Here is a 15,445-nt window from a genome sequence, read left to right as displayed (position 1 = left end):
TCACTCTCCCCACTCATTCACTCTCCCCACTCATTCACTCTCCCCACTCATTCACTCTCCCGACTCATTCACTCTCCCCACTCATTCACTCTCCCCACTCATTACCTCTCCCCACTCATTCACTCACCCTACTCATTCACTCTCCCCACTCATTCACTCACGCCACTCATTCACTCTCCCCACTCATTCACTCTCCCCACTCATTCACTCTCCCGACTCATTCACTCTCCCCACTCATTCACTCACCCCACTCATTCACTCACCTCACGCATTCACTCCTCACCCACTCATTCACTCTCCCCACTCATTCACTCTCCCCACTCATTCACTCACCCCACTCATTCACCCACCCCACTCATTCACTCTCCCCACTCATTTACTCTCCCGACTCATTCATTCTCCCCACTCATTCACTCACCCCACTCATTCACTCACCCCACGCATTCACTCCTCACCCACTCATTCACTCTCCCTACTCATTCACTCACCCCACTCATTCACCCACCCCACTCATTCACTCTCCCCACTCATTCACTCTCCCGACTCATTCATTCTCCCCACTCATTCACTCACCCCACTCATTCACTCACCCCACGCATTCACTCCTCACCCACTCATTCACTCTCCCCACTCATTCACTCTCCCGACTCATTCACTCTCCCCACTCATTCACTCACCCCACTCATTCACTCACCCCACGCATTCACTCCTCACCTACTCATTAACTCTCCCCACTCATTCACTCACCCCACTCATTCACTCACCCCACTCATTCACTCTCCCCACTCATTCACTCTCCCCACTCATTCACTCTCCCCACTCATTCACTCTCCCCACTCATTCACTCACCCCACTCATTCACTCTCCCCACTCATTCACTCTCCCCACTCATTCACTCTCCCGACTCATTCACTCTCCCCACTCATTCACTCTCCCCACTCATTCACTCTCCCCACTCATTCACTCACCCCACTCATTCACTCTCCCCACTCATTCACTCTCCCGACTCATTCACTCTCCCCACTCATTCACTCACCCCACTCATTCAATAACCCCACGCATTCACTCCTCACCCACTCATTCACTCTCCCCACTCATTCACTCTCCCCACTCATTCACTCACCCCACTCATTCACCCACCCCACTCATTCACTCTCCCCACTCATTCACTCTCCCGACTCATTCATTCTCCCCACTCATTCACTCACCCCACTCATTCACTCACCCCACGCATTCACTCCTCACCCACTCATTCACTCTCCCCACTCATTCACTCTCCCCACTCATTCACTCACCCCACTCATTCACCCACCCCACTCATTCACTCTCCCCACTCATTCACTCTCCCGACTCATTCATTCTCCCCACTCATTCACTCACCCCACTCATTCACTCACCCCACGCATTCACTCCTCACCCACTCATTCACTCTCCCCACTCATTCACTCTCCCGACTCATTCACTCTCCCCACTCATTCACTCTCCCCACTCATTCACTCACCCCACTCATTCACTCACCCCACGCATTCACTCCTCACCGACTCATTCACTCACCCCACTCATTCACTCTCCCCACTCATTCACTCACCCCACTCATTCACTCTCCCCACTCATTCACTCTCCCGACTCATTCACTCTCCCCACTCATTCACTCACCCCACTCATTCACTCTCCCCACTCATTCACTCACGCCACTCATTCACTCTCCCCACTCATTCACTCTCCCCACTCATTCACTCTCCCGACTCATTCACTCTCCCCACTCATTCACTCACCCCACTCATTCACTCACCCCACGCATTCACTCCTCACCCACTCATTCACTCTCCCCACTCCTTCACTCACCCCACTCATTCACTCACCCCACTCATTCACTCTCCCCACTCATTCACTCTCCCAACTCATTCACTCTCCCCACTCATTCACTCTCCCCACTCATTCACTCTCCCCACTCATTCACTCTCCCCACTCATTCACTCTCCCGACTCATTCACTCTCCCCACTCATTCACTCTCCCCACTCATTCACTCACCCCACTCATTCACTCTCCCCACTCATTCACTCACGCCACTCATTCACTCTCCCCACTCATTCACTCTCCCCACTCATTCACTCTCCCGACTCATTCACTCTCCCCACTCATTCACTCACCCCACTCATTCACTCACCCCACGCATTCACTCCTCACCCACTCATTCACTCTCCCCACTCATTCACTCTCCCCACTCATTCACTCACCCCACTCATTCACCCACCCCACTCATTCACTCTCCCCACTCATTCACTCTCCCGACTCATTCATTCTCCCCACTCATTCACTCACCCCACTCATTCACTCACCCCACGCATTCACTCCTCACCCACTCATTCACTCTCCCCACTCATTCACTCTCCCCACTCATTCACTCTCCCCACTCATTCACTCACCCCACTCATTCACTCATTGGGTTGCCCTCAGTCTGTTTGTAGAAAGTTCCATTCCAGGTGAAGTATGTGTTGGTTAAGCAATGTCTCACCAGAGGGGGTACATCAGTATGCAGTCCTTGATGAACCAGGTCTTCAATGATAGCGATGGTGTCAGGTACCGGAACTTTGGTGAATAAGGCAACCACATCAAAACTGACAAGCAGGTCGTCTGGGGACAGGGAAGACTCTATACCATAGAGCCCAATGCATTTCCGACCAGGAACACATTGCCAGTGAACTCAAGCACGTACACCAGGCTCTCAGGGCTAATGGTTACTCCGACTACACAATCCGCAAAGCCATCACTCCAGTCATGAAGAAGGATCCTCAAGAGCAGCCACTAAAAACCATCACCTTACCCTACATTGCAGGGGTCACTAAAAAAGATCTCCAAAATCCTGAATAAACTCAAGATCCAGGTCCGATTCAACACAGTACATAAAATCCGTGATCTGGTTCCATTTTTAAAAGATGCTGTTCCAGACATACAGTACCCCGGCGTTTACAAACTAAAGTGCCTCTGTGGTAGCAGCTACATTGGAGAAACCAAACGACATATCTCGGACCGCATCCGCGAACATAAAGCAGACTTGAAACACGGTAGGACGAACTCCTCTGCCGTGGCAGATCACCGTTATAATTCAGTGGGCTCACATGACATTGACTACTCCAAGACGGAGGTTCTTTGCAAGCCAACCGGCTACCATGAGAGATTCGTTCATGAGGTTATCCACAAACACAAGCACAGAGACAATTTCAACCGAGAAGATGGATTCTGGCTTAGTAACCATTGGAAAGATGTTTTAAACCATTTCCGTTCTTAATTAATTGTATTTTACGATGACCTTCAGGCCGCAGCTCTTTCGCTGGCATTGCCTCTTACCTCTCACACCACGGTTAATGGCATGGTTTATAACATGGAGTATAACAGCGCCTGGCAGCTGTCTCTCTCCCCCCTCCTCCGTTCCGAGCATGGATGGACTCGTCCGTCTGAACGGGGCTCGTCGCTGTCCGTGGTGCTGACGTTGAGGGGAAGAAACCGCCACCCATTTTTTCGCCATATGGCATTGTGATATATAACCACTTATTGTTGGTGGCTCAGCTGATTGGAGAGTATATAGAGTTTATTGATAACATTGAGGTAGTTTATATTTTAGTTTTTTATTGGTTTACTATATGGTATTCATCTTCTTTGGTTCTTTCGGTAAAGTAACGTAGAATGAGAATAAAATAATAAAATAAAACAATAAAATTCTCACGACGTTTCGGCCACAACACAAGTGGCCTTCTTCAGGTGAAAGGAACAGACCTGTCGGGACGACAGAGCTACAATGAACGCTGCTAAGATTCGCAGCGTCTTTTAAGCTGGGTGAGAGAAGTGAGGCACCATGCCAAAGGGGTTTACATATCAAACAGGAGAATTTAGCATTGAAACAGTTGAGGGATTAGCTTGTGACTGGTCACAGAAATAGCTATGTTAAAGTCAAAGCCTACACATCCACAGAGGCACCTCGTACATGGACGCCAAAGAGGCTGCAATAACTCAACTATCATACAGTAAACCGATGTGAATAAAACCTAAGTCTAAATTACATCAATATAATAAATGTACTCAATATATTCTTAAATAAGCAGAGCTATTAACAGCAACTGGGTATACACTACACTATATAATGAATACCCTATAGTAAACAGATAAAAAACTAAAATATAAACTACCTCAATGTTATCAATAAACTCTATATATTCTCCAATCAGCTGAGCTACCAACAATAAGTCGTTATATATCACGATGCTATATGGCGAAAAAATGGGTGGATTCTTACCCTCCACATCAGCACCACGGACCGCTACGAGCCCCGTTCAGACGGACGAGTCCATCATGGTCGGAACAGAGGAGAGAAACAGCTGCGAGGTGCTGTTATAATCATGTTATAAACCATACCATTAACCGTGGTGTGAGAAGTATTAAGAGTTAATGCCAGCGAAAGAGCTGCGGTCTGAAGGTCACCATAAATAATTAATTAAGAACCGAAATGGTTTAAAACATCTTTCCAATGGTTACTAAGCCAGAATCCATATTCTCGGTTGAAATTGTCTCTGTGCTTGTATATGTGAATGGCCTCATGAACGAATCTCTCATGGTAGCCGGTTGGTTTGCAAAGAACCTCCGTCTTGGAGAAGTCAATGTCATGTGAGCCCATTGAATTATAACAGTGATCTGCCACGGCGGAGGAGTTCGTTCTACCTTGTTTCAAGTCTGCTTTATGTTCGCGGATGCGGTCCGAGATATGTCATTTGGTTTCTCCAATGTAGCTACTACCACAGAGGCACTTTAGTTTGTAAACACTCGGGTACTGTATGTCTGGAACAGCATCTTTTACAGATGGAACCAGATCACGGATTTTATGTACTGTGTTGAATCGGACCTGGATCTCGTGTTTATTCAGGATTTTGGATGTCTTAATTAAAACGAGACCTGATGGCTCAATGAGCCACTCAGTCTGTTCCCTCACTGTTCTTGACCATTTTTTTTAATTAGCAAGTTTTGCCTGCTGGCTGTAGACGTGCACGTTGCTAGTTTAAGAATGTTAAACGCCTTTCTTAGCATATACTGGTGAACATTGGCGTATTGGTGCATTTTGTATACTTGTGTGTACTGTAATGGTGCATATTGATATACGTATCGATAGATAAGTGCACTTGTGCATAACGGTACAGTGTTTGTGTCGTTGGATAGCAGTGTAGCTGGCGCTGACAGTCCAAAGGTTGATGGCTCACGTGCGGACACAGGGGTTACCTCATCCTTCTTCCCTCCTGGGTCGAAAAGTTCAATCTGGTCATCCTGTGGAATCCATGGCCCCGGGCATACTAATGTGGGATTACCACTCATGAATCGTATTGGTATAAACCAAAACATTCCAATCCTCCAGGCTCTGTTATACTTCCTGAACAATAATGTAAGCCCAGCACTTGCGTGTACTTCTGGAGTTACACCGCGGTATAGAACTTCAGAGACGTGCCTTACCGACGCACCTCCTCCAATTGAAGGCACAGCAGCAGAGAGACAAAGGCGGATGTGGTGGTGGTGGTGGTGTTTGACATCGTTGAGTGGACCCGGGCGAGGTGCCGCTGAACGTCGCGAGAGAGGCGACGATGCCCTTTGTCGACCCTCGAACGCGGGGGGAACCGACGCCAGCCGATAGACGGCGGAGGACTTCGAGGCGACGCGAATTATGCTGGGTGCTGGTGGTGGTGGCGGTGGTGAAAGTTGAATCTGCTTCTCATCAGGGCCACGGGGACAGGTCCCTCTGGAGGGACACGTGACCTCGAGCTCGCCCGCCGTGGAGATGGAGCAGCAGCAGCAGCAGGCGGGGTCTCTGTGCCATCGCAGGAGCGTGAAGGGTGGCGACGGGCTGGGGTGGGGGGGGCTCATTCAGCAGTGGATTGAGAATGGCTGTTAATGATGAGCGGGGCTTTGGGACATGCTTGCCTCTTGCCTTTTTTAGACATTCTGACTCATGCTTTTACCAGATTTAGCAGTCGAACACGGATTGTAGCGAACACGGTAACAGCCCCACCATGTGCGGTGAAAGAGATGTGGGGGCGGTTAATAGCCCGGATAAAACAAAAACACACACAATGCAAAACCAATGTAAATCAGCCTATAAACCCGGACTTATTATTTATCTATGTCGGATGGGGGGGGGGGGGGTATGTGAGTGAAGGCGTGGAATGAACGAGTCGTGTCTGTTTTTATTTATTTTTAGAGCAATCGGATTACTCGCCAACGTGTTCGCGGTCACGTGGGGTACTGACCCTCGACGAGTGAGGAGCACGCCTAGGGAATGAGTTAAGAGGAATGAGTTAAGAGGGGTGCAACACGGAAAACCCCGTGCACCCCTGTGCACCGTAGCAGGGTACCGCATCACAAATGGGAACAATCGCAAAAGCCTTCACAGCCAGGGTCCGCAAGATAATCTCACGAAGCATGCAAACGACCACGCGCTCAAGCGTCTGTTTGGATTCCTCGCTCAGCAACAGCAGTGTTACACTGCAGGCAAAGACAAAGATCCCCCATATAGCCTGTAACAGACTGTAGGGGCAAGTGCTGTTAGCGAGCACCTATGAAGGCCGGAACGGTACACGAGGGGGTGGGTGGCCAGCACCACGCCCGACCGCCTTTGTCTCCCTAGTGGCGATGTTTACACACCGCACCAGGTACTCATTTGAGGCTGAGTCGACCTAGGGGAAGCCCGGGACCGGTTCAGATAATCGTCACTGGTGTTGGCCGTGAGCTGGAATCGAACCCGGGTCGCCAGGTTCATAGTGCAGCGCGCTAACCGCTACACGACCGCTCCCCACTGCAGGCACACACCCACACACAAACATTCCATCATTTAAAGCTAAGCGAAAGTTCGTGTGATTGTTTTGTAAATGCGTGTACTTTGCTGCATATCCAATGCCTGCTGTGAAGTGGAACATGGGCAGTGACGAGCAACTCAGAACCGAAGCTAAAAATTGCTCAGAGAAGTGTGGAGATAAGTCCGCGTGGCGGTGCATCGAGAGACAGAAATAGAGAGCGACACGGGTTAAAGCAACGGGCCAGAGACGTGCGATTCAAACTGTGAGGCCAGGATACGTCCACGGGTGCTAGAGACACGATGGTGGAGACTGTCCATGAGGTCGTGGCTCTCAGAAGAGAACGAGTCAGAGAGAAGGAACTTTAATCTCGGAGGTGGAGCGATGACATCGGCTCGTGTGGCGGTGCTCAGATGATGACACCGCAGGGCCGTGAGAGATGGCAAACGGCTCGGGAACAGCATCATCTAGCAGTGGATCGATACTCGCTCATGATGATGGTGAAGTGAGAGTAGGCCACGTTCAGAGAGAGATGGATCCCTTTGCAATGGAGGTCTGGAGAATGAACCAAACCATCAGTGGCGAGTGCAATATGCACCGATGATGGGGCTTGCAGCTTTACCAACCAGTGTTGGTTTAACATGTAGGCTTTCGCGACCAATATTATTCATAATAAAGGTTTTTGGGTTAGATCGCGTTTATTTATAAATGTGTCGTAACCCTCCACCACCCGACACGGCCAATCAGCAAAAAAGTGTCACGTTGACAAAAGACAAATAGTTCACAACTTTAGCCCACCGGTGTGTTGAAGAGTGAATCCACATTTACAGTTTGAGTACGACGTTTCGCTGGTAAATACATCCAGCATCATCGGGCAATTCGCCAAAATGGTAAAGCCCTCGCTTGCTCCCGGTCTTAAATAGAGCAGCAGGGTGACGTCATCACTTAACTCATATCAGGTGCAGTGATTAGAGGCGGAGGGGGGGGTATTGTAATTATATAATCGATTAGTAATCAGTCATTGGTTATGATTAGTAATGAGTTGTAGATTCGTAATTCTTTAAATCAAAATGTAATGTGTATTATTTAATAATACGCTTCCAGGCTGCACTAAGCCTGTAGCTGTCAGAGCGATTAAAGTTATTCTTGTTCCTCTCAATTTCAATGGATTCTCTAATTAGTCTTTGTGTTGACCAGTGTGGTCAAATATGGTCAAGTAAGCCTCGCGAATCACGTGGCGCGTGGAGGGCTTTCATTCATCAAGGGGACAAAGGACTGTGAATGATAATATTTGTTGTATTAATTATATATGGTAAATCAAAGTCATATTGCATTTTATTGTCATTACTGTACCGCCTCTGTATGTTTCATGCTTCATGAAATCTACGTCAAATGTCATTTTTAAAACAATACATAGCAATGCCATAGATTTGGTCTTACGAGAGCCTAATGGAGCGAAAGTATTATTAATCAAGATATTATTAATGAATGATAGTTTAGCTGCTGGGTGCAGGCATCCTCCCACTGTCTGTTGTGGGCAGTACCGGTTGCAATGAAGGGGGGGGGGTGATGGGGGATAGCCCCCTCCACCATCCTTGAGCCCCCCCCCCCCCAAAATTGGTATTTTCCCCATACAAATATAAAACTAAAATTGTTGTTTATTTCTTCTAGATTTGAAGCTTTCGTGACTGCAAGGACCAACACCACCTGACCAGTGAATTAAAACATGTACACCTGGCCCTAAAAAGGAATGGATACTCTGACCGTACCATCCGCCAAGCTGTTTCTCCCTCCATACAGAAACAACCTCTTGATACTCCGGTCAAAACCATCACACTACCATATATAGCAGGCGTTACTAAAAATATCTCCAAAATTCTAAACAAACACAAGATCCAGGTCCGGTTCAATACAGTACACAAAATTCGTGATCTGATCCCATCCGTGAAGGATGTCATTCCTGACTTACAGTACCCCGGGGTTTACAAATTGAGTTGTACCTGCGGTGATTGCTATATCAGGAAGACGAAACGACATGTCTCTGACCGAATTCGCGAGCACAAATCAGATTTGAAACACGGCAAAACGAATTCTTCTGCCGTGGCTGATCACTGTTACAACGCTGTGGGTGATCACGATATAATTTTCTCCGATACCAAGGTTCTTTGCAAACCCACGGGTTTTTATCAGAGATTTGTTCACGAGGCAATTCAGATCTACAAACACAGACACAATTTCAACCGAGAAGATGGTTTCAAATTAAGCAACCATTGGAAAGATGTTCTAAATCAAACCAAACATTAAACTAATTTTTCAATGGTACAGTATATTTTTCAAGTAGTGGTACCCCAAACTTTCGCAGCTTAAAGTCCCCTTTTCACACCACCAGCACGTGGACGCTGCCGTGCCCCCTCGCCAGCCTGCACAGGTCGACCCCCTCCCTACCTTTCATCATGCTAAGTCTGCCTATTAAAATGCAAATTTTTAATGCTAATTCCTTTGTCAAGGCACCTTAATTACTCTCACACAGCTTAAAGGTCGCGGTCTGAGCTTGGCTCTGTTTCACTCCAGCGCTGTCCTCGAGACAGTCTGGTCCCTTCACCTGATGAAGGCCGCTTGTGTAGTGGCCGAAACGTCGTGATTTTTGTTGTTTTATTTTTTACCTACGTGACTTTACCGAATAGAACCGAAGAGTATTGTTGTTTATTTATACATCAAGGTAGAGGGTCATATATTTATAAAGCTTCACAAATCAGTATCCACCTCTCACCCACCCCGCTTGGGAATCCGCCTGGTGTAGAAATGGGGGTCGATTGACGAAACATCCCCACGCTGGTGTGACTGGGGAGAGCGTGAAGACGTATTGGTCAGTGTGACTGGGTAGAGCGTGATGACGTATTGGTCAGTGTGACTGAGTAGAGCGTGATGACGTATTGGTCAGTGTGACTGGGTAGAGCGTGATGACGTATTGGTCAGTGTGACTGGGTAGAGCGTGATGACGTATTGGGCAGTGTGACTGGGTAGAGCGTGATGACGTATTGGTCAGTGTGACTGGGTAGAGCGTGATGACGTATTGGTCAGTGTGACTGGGTAGAGCGTGATGACGTATTGGTCAGTGTGACTGAGTAGAGCGTGATGACGTATTGGTCAGTGTGACTGGGTAGAGCGTGATGACGTATTGGTCAGTGTGACTGGGTAGAGCGTGATGACGTATTGGTCAGTGTGACTGGGTAGAGCGTGATGACGTATTGGTCAGTGTGACTGGGTAGAGCGTGATGACGTATTGGTCAGTGTGACTGAGTAGAGCGTGATGACGTATTGGTCAGTGTGACTGGGTAGAGCGTGATGTCGTATTGGTCAGTGTGACTGAGTAGAGTGTGATGACGTATTGGTCAGTGTGACTAAGTAGAGCGTGATGACGTACTGGTCAGTGTGACTGAGTAGAGCGTGATGACGTATTGGTCAGTGTGACTGGGTAGAGCGTGATGATGTATTGGTCAGTGTGACTGAGTAGAGCGTGATGACGTATTGGTCAGTGTGACTGGGTAGAGCGTGATGACGTATGTGTCACTGGGTAGAGCGTGATGACGTATTGGCCAGTGTGACTGGGTAGAGCGTGATGACGTATTGGTCAGTGTGACTGGGTAGAGCGTGATGACGTATGTGTGACTGGGTAGAGCGTGATGACGTATTGGTCAGTGTGACTCGGTAGAGCGTGATGACGTATTGGTCAGTGTGACTGGGTAGAGCGTGATGACGTATTGGTCAGTGTGACTGGGTAGAGCGTGATGACGTATTGGTCAGTGTGACTGGGTAGAGCGTGATGACGTATTGGTCAGTGTGACTGAGTAGAGCGTGATGACGTATTGGTCAGTGTGACTGAGTAGAGCGTGATGACGTATTGGTCAGTGTGACTGGGTAGAGCGTGATGACGTATTGGTCAGTGTGACTGGGTAGAGCGTGATGACGTATTGGTCAGTGTGACTGAGTAGAGCGTGATGACGCATTGGTCAGTGTGACTGGGTAGAGCGTGATGACGTATTGGTCAGTGTGACTGGGTAGAGCGTGATGACGTATTGGTCAGTGTGACTGAGTAGAGCGTGAAGACGTATTGGTCAGTGTGACTGAGTAGAGTGTGATGACGTATTGGTCAGTGTGACTGGGTAGAGCGTGATGACGTATTGGTCAGTGTGACTGAGTAGAGCGTGATGACGTATTGGTCAGTGTGACTGGGTAGAGCGTAATGACGTATTGGTCAGTGTGACTGAGTAGAGTGTGATGACGTATTGGTCAGTGTGACTGAGTAGAGTGTGATGACGTATTGGTTAGTGTGACTGGGTAGAGCGTGATGACGTATTGGTCAGTGTGACTGGGTAGAGCGTGATGACGTATTGGTCAGTGTGACTGAGTAGAGCGTGATGACGTATTGGTCAGTGTGACTGAGTAGAGCGTGATGACGTATTGGTCAGTGTGACTGGGTATAGTGTGATGACGTATTGGTCAGTGTGACTGGGTAGAGCGGGATGACGTATTGGTTAGTGTGACTGGGTAGAGCGGGATGACGTATTGGTTAGTGTGACTGGGTAGAGCGGTATGACGTATTGGTCAGTGTGACTGAGTAGAGCGTGATGACGTATTGGTCAGTGTGACTGGGTAGAGCGTGATGACGTATTGGTCAGTGTGACTGAGTAGAGCGTGATGACGCATTGGTCAGTGTGACTGGGTAGAGCGTGATGACGTATTGGTCAGTGTGACTGAGTAGAGCGTGATGACGTATTGGTCAGTGTGACTGAGTAGAGCGTGATGACGTATTGGTCAGTGTGACTGGGTAGAGCGTGATGATGTATGTGTGACTGGGTAGAGCGTGATGACGTATTGGTCAGTGTGACTGGGTAGAGCGTGATGACGTATTGGTCAGTGTGACTAGGTAGAGCGTGATGGTGTATTGGTCAGTGTGACTGAGTAGAGCGTGATGACGTATTGGTCAGTGTGACTGGGTAGAGCGTGATGACGTATTGGTCAGTGTGACTGGGTAGAGCGTGATGACGTATTGGTCAATGTGACTGAGTAAAGCGTGATGACGTATTAGTCAGTGTGACTGGGTAGAGCGTGATGACGTATTGGTCAGTGTGACTGGCTAGAGCGTGATGACGTATTGGTCAGTGTGACTGGGTAGAGCGTGATGACGTATTGGTCAGTGTGACTGAGTAGAGCGTGATGACGTATTGGTCAGTGTGACTGAGTAGAGCGTGAAGACGTATTGGTCAGTGTGACTGAGTAGAGTGTGATGACGTATTGGTCAGTGTGACTGGGTATAGTGTGATGACGTATTGGTCAGTGTGACTGGGTAGAGCGGGATGACGTATTGGTTAGTGTGACTGAGTAGAGCGTGATGACGTATTGGTCAGTGTGACTGAGTAGAGCGTGATGACGTATTGGTCAGTGTGACTGGGTATAGTGTGATGACGTATTGGTCAGTGTGACTGGGTAGAGCGGGATGACGTATTGGTTAGTGTGACTGGGTAGAGCGGGATGACATATTGGTTAGTGTGACTGGGTAGAGCGGTATGACGTATTGGTCAGTGTGACTGAGTAGAGCGTGATGACGTATTGGTCAGTGTGACTGGGTAGAGCGTGATGACGTATTGGTCAGTGTGACTGAGTAGAGCGTGATGACGCATTGGTCAGTGTGACTGGGTAGAGCGTGATGACGTATTGGTCAGTGTGACTGAGTAGAGCGTGATGACGTATTGGTCAGTGTGACTGAGTAGAGCGTGATGACGTATTGGTCAGTGTGACTGGGTAGAGCGTGATGATGTATGTGTGACTGGGTAGAGCGTGATGACGTATTGGTCAGTGTGACTGGGTAGAGCGTGATGACGTATTGGTCAGTGTGACTAGGTAGAGCGTGATGGTGTATTGGTCAGTGTGACTGAGTAGAGCGTGATGACGTATTGGTCAGTGTGACTGGGTAGAGCGTGATGACGTATTGGTCAGTGTGACTAGGTAGAGCGTGATGACGTATTGGTCAATGTGACTGAGTAAAGCGTGATGACGTATTAGTCAGTGTGACTGGGTAGAGCGTGATGACGTATTGGTCAGTGTGACTGGCTAGAGCGTGATGACGTATTGGTCAGTGTGACTGGGTAGAGCGTGATGACGTATGGTCAGTGTGACTGAGTAGAGCGTGATGACATATTGGTCAGTGTGACTGGGTGGAGCGTGATGGCGTATTGGTCAGTGTTACTGGGTAGAGCGTGATGACGTATTGGTCAGTGTGACTGAGTAGAGCGTGATGACATATTGGTCAGTGTGACTGGGTAGAGCGTGATGGTGTATTGGTCAGTGTGACTGGGTAGAGCGTGATGACGTATTGGTCAGTGTGACTGAGTAGAGCGTGATGACGTATTGGTCAGTGTTACTGGGTAGAGCGTGATGACGTATTTGCCATCCAAATGGCCGTGTGAATGTACGTGCAGTCTGTTGTTGTTGTGGCTTCGCGTATCATCGCCCATCGCTGGGCCATTCGCGTGACGCGAGCCAATTCAACAACCGAGAAGCGGTGGCAACGTGTTAACTTTAATTGTCGCCGGGCAGACAACACGTCGTATACAACACACGTGTTTATCCTATTACACACTTAAGAGTGCTCGTAACTGATCGTTGACATGCTCATTCAAAAACAAACCCAACAATTAACTCGGTGCTGCCGTCACGTAGGTGGTTCGAACCCTCCGTGTGCGTACTTCGTGCCTCTTGTTTTGAAGGAAGACAACACGTGCCCCTTTGCGCCACGTGGCATCGGAATTCCGAGGAACTGGTGGACATTGAACCCCGTCGTCCAAACTCTTGTCTCCTGGCTACCCACAACTAACCCCAATGGGCAATCCGACCGTGACTTGCGCTCAACTCGAGCCGCAGTCGCGTGAGGCCACGCAAGAGACGAGTCACGGCTTGGGCACGTGCCGAGGCGGTGGGCACGAGGCGGGGGTTGAGCTTCACGAGCGATGTGAAATCCCCTTCCGGACTAGCCAGGAGAACGCAACAAGCGTGGACTCTCAGCTGGTTTGCACGCTGGACTTTTGCGAGCCAGAGGTCGCCATCTCGTCGCAGTTGCAGTAACGATGGACACGTTTTATTGAATCCCGCAGCCCTCAGTTCACCCAGCAGTAGAAACTGAACGGGCACGCCGGCAGTTAAGTTCATCGGCCCGTGCTCGACCGCAGTCTGGATGCTTGAAGCTTTTCAAACATGGTGTTTTCACATCTTTATTTCGGCTGCCACTGCAGTTCGCGAGGCCCCCAAGGTGTAGATAGGATACATTCCACGGCCGATATGTTGTCGCTGTACGACAGAAATAAAAATCCCATCGCACAGGCATCTCAAGAAGCCGCGCAGACCGGCTAGTGACTCGCCCATTAAAGCGACGAGGCGGTTACTAATACAGCAGACCCAAGGGCAGTGGGACGCGTGGCCACGGAATCATCGCCCCAACATCGCAAGCAGGACTCGAGAGAGTCCAGTTCAGTCTGCAGGCTCACCATTTCACAGAGCAGCAGAGACCGGTGGAGTTGTGGCCCAGTGGTCAGCGAACTCCGCTCAGAAGACAGCAGAGCCGAGTTCAATTCCAGTCACGGCTATCATCAGTGGCCAGTGATTATCTGGAAGCGGCCCTGAGCACCTGCGCCGACACCAATCGACACTTGGACCAGTGTGTTGAAGTATGACCGCCACGGTGTGGGGAAGCCCCCAGCAGTGGATTGACGATCGCCTCTTGAGGTGTTCTCGCGTCTTCGTCTAAACAGGCGACTGAATATAGCAACAGCGGACATCTCCACATCGCGCAGAGGGTCGTGTAAATATTTAAAAATGACCATTGAGATTGAGTAGGCGACGTGGAGGGGATTCAAACTTAAATCTTCTTTTATTAAATATCTTCCGATTCATATTCTTGGTTCTTTCGGTAAAGTCACGTAGAAGGGAAACAATAATAAAAATATTTTTATTTTTTTATAATTTTTATTATTATTTAAAAAAATATTCGTATTGTTTTTATTATTAATAAAAAATATTTTTATTGTTTCCCTTCTACGTGACTTTACCAAAAGAACCAAGAATATGAATCCCTGCAGTCACGAAAGCTTTAAATCAAAATGTATCTTCCGATTATTTGAGTAGGGGTGTCTGTAAATGGATTAGCCCTGTCTTGCGCCTTGTTCACGTTCGGAGTATTTGTCTGCTATAAATGTCCAGGTGATAAGCCACTCCGTTGATCTATCACTTGTGGCCGGGTTGTTTCTGAAAAAGATGCGAATGGCTGTGGGCTTTATCTGGTGAAATAAAATAGTTTAGCTTTATTTGTATATATATTTAGTGATTTGTTTACCTTTCCTATACGTACTTTTCACTCATGTCGTATTTTTTATGCTTTGTTGTAACGTTCTGATCTGCCCCTACTGGACATCTGTTTAAAAAAAGAGCTTTATAGCTCATCGGATTCCTCCAGTGTAAAATAAATATTGAAATTCTGATTTCCCCGTGTGGTTAAAGGCAGCAAAGTGGAGGTCACCCAAGTCTCAAAGTGGAACAACAACAACCGCCATTTGCCGCTAAGTGG

This window comes from Petromyzon marinus, chromosome 49 (assembly GCF_048934315.1).
Source record: "Petromyzon marinus isolate PM22_M1 ecotype Great Lakes invasive population chromosome 49, UKy_Petmar_22M1.pri1.0, whole genome shotgun sequence".
NCBI classification, from domain to species: domain Eukaryota; kingdom Metazoa; phylum Chordata; class Hyperoartia; order Petromyzontiformes; family Petromyzontidae; genus Petromyzon; species Petromyzon marinus.
The sequence above is the reverse complement of the archived record's forward strand: the minus strand, read 5'-3'. Positions refer to the sequence as shown.